This window comes from Diplotaxodon limnothrissa, linkage group LG6, assembly GCF_057381915.1.
Source record: "Diplotaxodon limnothrissa isolate DT_005_m linkage group LG6, D_limnothrissa_male_GT1.1, whole genome shotgun sequence".
NCBI lineage: Eukaryota > Metazoa > Chordata > Actinopteri > Cichliformes > Cichlidae > Diplotaxodon > Diplotaxodon limnothrissa.
Genome location: NC_140601.1, coordinates 1,013,919 through 1,020,798, shown reverse-complemented (window position 1 = coordinate 1,020,798; position 6,880 = coordinate 1,013,919). Strand labels below are relative to the sequence as shown.

The following is a 6,880-nucleotide window of genomic DNA, read 5'->3' as shown; positions in this document are numbered from 1 at the left end:
TGTCCCGTTATTTCTAAAACTCTGATTTTTTTTCTCTGATAGAGTGATTGGAACAGATACTTCTTTGTCACAAAAAACGTTCATGAAGTTTGGTTCTTTAATGACTTTATTATGAGTTAACAGAAAAAAGTGATCACATTTGCTGGGTCAAAATTATACATACAGCAACATGAATTAGCAATTTTGGTGACTTAGAAAGTTGTCAGTGAACTGAGCTTCATAGCATGGCCTCTTAACTTCTTGTGAGTGATTATGAGTGACTACAGCTGGTGACTTCTCTTAGGCCAGTTAAATAGGGCTCATTGGATAGAAACGCCCACAAACGCTACAATGGGAAAGTCAAAGGAGCTCAGCATGGATCTGAAAAAGCGAATTATTAACTTGAACAAGTCAGGAAAGTCACTTGGGGCCATTTCAAAGCAGCTGCATGTCCCAAGAGCAACAGTGTAAACAATTGTTTGTAAGTATAAAGTGCATGGCACTGTTTCGTCATTGCCAAGATCAGGAAGAGAATGCAAGCTATCACCTGCTGCTGAGAAAAAATTGGTCAGGAGGGTGAAGAGTCAACCAAGAATCACCAAAAAGCAGATCTGCCAAGAATTTGAAGCTGCTGAAACACAGGTGTCATTGTCTACAGTCAAACGTGTTTTGCATCTCAATGGACTGAGAGGCTGCCGTGCAAGAAGGAAGCCCTCGCTCCAAAAGCGGCACCTTAAGGCTCGACTGAAGTTTGCTGCTGATCACATGGACAAAGATAAGACCTTCTGGTGGAAAGTTCTGTGGTCAGACGAAACAAAAATTGAGCTTTTTGGCCACAATGTCCAGCGATATGTTTGGAGGAGAAAAGGTGAGGCCTTCAACCCCAAGAACACCATGCCTACAATCAAGCATGGTGGTGGGAGTATTATGCTGTGGGGCTGTTTTGCTGCCAATGGAACTGGTGCTTTACAGAGAGTAAATGGGACAATGAAGAAGGAGGATTACCTTCACATTCTTCAACATAAACTAAAATCATCAGCACGAAGGTTGGGTCTTGGGCACAGTTGGGTATTCCAACAGGACAATGACCCCAAACAGACATCAAAAGTGGTAAAGGAATGGCTAAGTCAGGCTAGAATAAAGGTTTTAGAATGGCCTTCCCAAAGTCCTGACTTAAACATGTGGACAATGCTGAAGAAACAAGTTCATGTCAGAAAGCTATCAAATTTAACTGAACTGCACCAATTCTGTCAAGAGGAGTGGTCAAAGATTCAACCAGAAGCTTGCCAGAAGCTTGTAGATGGCTACCAAAAGCGCCTAATTGAAGTGAAAATGGCTAAAGGACATGTAACCAAATATTAGCACTGCTGTATGTATATTTTTGACCCAGCAGATGTGATCACTTTTTTCTGTTAACCCATAATAAAGTCATAAAAGAACCAAACTTCATGAATGTTTTTTGTGACAAAGAAGTATCTGTTCCAATCACTCTATCAGAGAAAAATCAGAGTTTTAGAAATAACAGGACACTCGGTAGAGCCATTATATTATATTCTTTACAAGTGTATGTAAACCTTTGACCACAACTGTATGTGGTGAACGCAGTAACCGGGTCATTGCAGCAGATTTCAATGCAAGACACCCTACGAGACCACCCATCTCCCATGCTACAGTCAGCAAACTGCTTGCTAAGAAACTGGTTCAGTGTTGGATTTGCCAAAATGTGGACGCAAGAAAACTGTCACTAAATCAAATCAAATCAAATCACTTTTATTGTCACATCACATGTGCAGGTACATTGGTACAGCACATGTGAGTGAAATTCTTGTGTGCGAGCTTCACAAGCAACAGAGTTGTGCAAAATACAATAACATAAACAGGCAAAATACAAGAATGGCTACATCTGAAACTAATAAATATATGTACAATATATAATAGTATATGCATTTCTGGATGTGTATACTAAATATTTTTCTACGTGTGTGTGTGTGTGTGTGTGTGTACACATATTTTACAAATTAAATAGAGTAAACAATAAATAAAATATATAAAATAAATAAAATAAAATATACAGAGTGAGACATGTGCAAAACAGTGGCGTTACTGTACAGTATGGAGTGCATAATGTTAAAGTTCCAGTAGTGAAGCTGAGGTGTCTATGAAGTATCAGTGGCTGTCCTAGCTTCATTCAGCAAGAGCCCACAGCGTAGCACTCGCCGCATGTCACTGGAGAGTGGCATTAGTCGAACATCCCTTCGGCAGATATTAGCTACTCACAAATGTCACCCTTACAAACTCCAGCTACTGCAGCATCTCAACGAGGATGACCCACATCGGCACACAGAATTTGCAGAATGGGCATAGACTCACAAGTTAAATGGGCAGGGGATCTTGACTTGTTCGTTTGTCTTTTGTTTTTTTGGCAGGATTTTCTCCAACTTTGCTATGGAATTTATGTAAATCTAACCATGTGTGAAGACTAGAGAACTTTTGATTATCCACACACATCTGTGACAATTGGCACCTTACACAGTTTAAAGTTGCATTATAGAAATATAAAATATAATCAATCTGTCTCTATTAATGTGCCACATACCACAGGCCTTTAAGGTGCAGTAATTAAACCTTTACTTAAAAAGCCACCATTTGACCCAGCTGTCTTAACCAATTATCTCCAACCTTCCTTTCATATCAAACATCCTTGAAAGAGTAGTTGTCAAACAGCTAACAGATCATCTGCAGAGGTTTATTTGAAGAGTTTCAGTCAGGTTTCAGAGCTCATCACAGCACAGAAACAGCTTTAGTGAAGGTTACAAATGATCTTCTTATGGCCTCTGACAGTGGACTCATCTCTGTGCTTGTCCTGCTAGACCTCAGTGCAGCGTTCGATACTGTCGACCATAATATCCTATTAGAGCGATTAGAACATGCTGTAGGTATTACAGGTACTGTGCTGCAGTGGTTTGTATCATATCTATCTAATAGACTCCAGTTTGTGCATGTAAATGGAGAGTCCTCTTCACACACTGAGGTTAATTATGGAGTTCCACAGGGTTCAGTGCTAGGACCAATTCTGTTTACATTATACATGCTTCCCTTAGGCAGCATCATTAGAAGACATAGCATACATTTACACTGCTATGCAGATGGCACCCAGCTCTATCTATCTATGAAGCCAGATAACACAATCTTCACTTCACTTTTTTTTTTTTTGAAGAATTCTCACGGCACTCTTATGTCCCACATCGGTGTGGGTATAATCCCAACCCTGTGTGTGGTGCAGTGATTGGAAAACACTGATCTAGAGACAGCCACCAAAACAGTCTCTGCAGAAAGCTAATGATCTGCTGGACTCCAGGATGACATATCTTAGACCTCAGTTAGCACAGTACCTAGACTGATGATAGAATGATCAAGCGGTTATGTGGGCCACTCTCTGGATCAGGCTCGTTCTGCTGTGCTGTATGGATGACTTAATCTCATAGGTAAGGGACCCAACACTAAAGCATGAAAGAAGGATGGGTTCTTTTTCAATGGGAGCATCTGGGGTAGAGAACTGGCGAGAGAGGCCCTCCGGCTTGGTGTTGAAATTAAAGCAAGCAAAAAACAAGTACCATCAGACTGGACATGCATTTTATAAACACTTATCAGTTTGAATTTAAGCCAAGTTTTTCTGATCTGTACAAACAACAAAAGGATGTTCTGCCCCCTCGAGCCAGTGCCTCCATACCACTAAAGCTACCTTGATTGGCAGCTGCTCCCAGTCCTCTATGTCCTAGTTCCATTCTGCAGGGGATAAACGGCAGAATGCTCCACTGTAATGGTCCCAAGGGAAGCTGAAGTCCTGCGAGGTGAAATTTCCTGAACCTGGTGGGTCCTGCAGCTTTGGTGTTTACTCGTGTGGTCATCTAAATAGATGACATTGGAAACAAGTCTGATCAAGGGTCTCATAAAATTCTTTGGTTGCTAACTCACTTGTGATATTGTCATTTAATTGATAGAGGAATGCGCCCTGAAGAGCTCTGTCTTCTCCACCACCAGAATCCAAAAATTGATGGAGAAGTCAGCCACACTTTGCTTTCCTTCCCTAGTTCCTTTCACAAACACACACGCTCAGGGGGCTCCGATGGAGTGGATCATGGCAACTAGGTGAGTGGGGCCAGCAAAGCTGATTCAGTGGGTGGATCTAATTGTGCACCTGGAGCAGTTGGAGCCTGACAGACACCAGGAGTGGTGTGTGAAACTGTGGAAACAGACTGGAATTGTCCAAAACACACCTGAAACGTTCTACTTGTTTCTACTAAGTAGTCCTGAAGTTCTTTGCCCAGTTTGAGACCACCCCTCCCTGCACCCCCTGCACCTATCACCGTCTGTAGTCATGGAGTGAAGAGCAGATAGTTTCTCAGTACATCAGAGAATGCCTGCCCTCCTCTCTCGACTCCCAAAGGTGGGACCAAGTCACTGTTTGCAAGTCTCAAGTCTTTGTCCTTGGGTCTGGATTGACACATCACAAGTCAAGTCTGAAACTTTGAATTTCAAGTCTTTTTTCTTTTAACAATGTTGCAGGTATATGTTAAATGTAAGTAACAGACCATGTGTTCTTTTTTATATCTGTATTTATCTCAACACATGATGAAACAGGTGTGACTGAACCCACAAAATATACACAAAGTCATTCTGAAATTGCACCTCTATATTGGTCAGCTCAGTTAAACTTAGCTGCAAGAATAGTCTTCCTTTAAACTATAATTTCACAGAATAAACATTCAATGAAAAATACAAAAGCAGAACCTGAATGCACAGGAATGTGCACTTTAAGTCATTTCAGTTAACTATTCTGCGTTGCATTTCCAAAAGACCAAACCATCCAAAAGTCTGTCAGTCATTTGTGCACGATGAGGCCATAAAATGATGCTGCCATAGCTGAAAACTCGCTCCACAGCAGCTCTACATGCAGGCACTGCCAAAACTCTGGTGGCCACATGAAACAGTGAAGGAAGAACAAGAGGGTGCTCTATCCATCAGCAGTATCCAGGTAGTGACTTAGCTGCAGCACTGGACTAGTCCCTGCATCCTTCTTCGGCCTCTTACAGGAAGCAGCAGAGTCCTCCGTCTTCACAGTCCTCTGATGTTCCTCACCAGGAGTCACAGGTTTGCAGGATCTGCAGCATCTTGCAGGATCAGATCTGACAAAACAAATCAACAACAGCAAAAGAGCCCTTATTAGAATTTTAGACAAAAAAAATACAGAAAAAAATACACACTAAATTTAGTCTCTACCTTTAACTTTTTGTGCCACCTCTATCTTTATGTCCCGACAGCCCAACACATGGTGTTCCACCCGTAACAGAGAAACTGAAGGATCCAAAGCAGCTGCTTTGAGCTACACTGGATCTGAGGGGGCAGTGATCTTCTGCTCTAGCCATTCGCACACGATAAAGATTCCAAGAAATCTTTTGTTCACAGACGCTTGGAGACTCCTGACCAGACCCTTCAGGAAACAGACTTGAGGCTTCAGTTTCTCCAGGTGGTGATTGAGGGACAGCATGGATGGAACAACATCACTGATCGTGACTATTTTCTCACTTTGTGTCAAATCTGTTTCTTCTCCGAAAGGCTTCTAGATGTCCACCATCTCGTTCAACGGGTTCCACTCTGTTAAAGGAGATGAAGGAGTTTTCAAACGAAAACGCATCGTTTTCTCTCCGTTTCATCTCCCGTCCACACTGAGACGGCGTTTTCGCTTATGGAAAACGTATCATTTTCAGCAAAAGATTAGTGTGGACGTAGCCTATTTTGTCAAGTCATAAAATGAATGAGTCCAAGTCATGTGACTCGAGTCCACACCTCTGTCAACCCCTATCAGTTTGCATTACCCTTCACACCCGCTCCCGGATCTAAGCTTTCTCCACCAACCAGCCCCAACCTGTCAGGCCTCCACCTCTCCCCTCAACTGTCACTCAGCACCAGATCTCTGCAGGGCCACATTCTCAGCTACCCTACTGGACGCCTGTAGCTCTATAACTGTACAACAACACGCCCAACTAGTGTCATCGTGTAGTATGCCAATGAAACTGCTGTGGATGAGATAGAGCTCCAACAATTCTATTCTATTCTCTAACTGTAAGTTTAACACATGGAGTCACTTCCAGATCTCTTATTTACTTACTTTGGAAACAGGCCCATCCTGGTCATGAAAACATTTGTTAGTCACTTGCACAGTCACTTTGTGTGTGTGTAATAATGGTACTTCCTAACGAGTTGATGCAGTATTTTTGTTAAAAAGTGATATAAAGCTGATAGTCTGCACTTCAACCACATCTTGACCGTTTGATTTGAAATACATTGTGATGGTATAAAAAGAAAAATGAGTTATGGAGCTAACTTTATTTAACCCCATCAGTGTGTCAGAGCTGCAGTCTCTGGCATTTTAACAATAACTAAATTTGTTAGATAGATTCCTTTTTAAAATACATTTTAAAGCATTAAATTGGCTTTAGAGCCAACCTGCTCTGACAGTTTTGCCACAAAAAGAAGAAACTGGGCCATTGTACAGAATAACTTAGACGTGTTGTTTCTAATACTATGACAATGTGTTGCTGCTGTGTGTAAACAAACTCTCACGCCATTTTTCTATTCTCCCCTCTCCGCGGTATTTTATCTGGAGGAAGTGAATACATGTGTTTCTAATTGTGCTGGAGGTTGAAGCCAACCAGCCAGTCTCCTGCTCTGATCATTTCCTACAGTCTGGTACCGTAAATACGGAGAGAGAGAGCTGAGGTGAGGGGAGCATTTTCTCCACGGCTTGTTTCACTTCATGTCTCATTTCTGGAAGCTGGGATGTTTCAGACAGACATCAAAGAGCTGTGGCTGTTCCCGCTCAGCTTTTTGTCTTTTAGGC

General features: G+C 42.0%; 1 pseudogene; it reads right to left on the bottom strand.

Moving 5' to 3' along the window:
* Positions 1 to 4,811: 4,811 nt before the first annotated feature.
* Positions 4,812 to 5,614, bottom strand: LOC146629869 (uncharacterized; annotated as a pseudogene).
* Between the last annotated feature and the right edge of the window lie 1,266 nt (positions 5,615 to 6,880).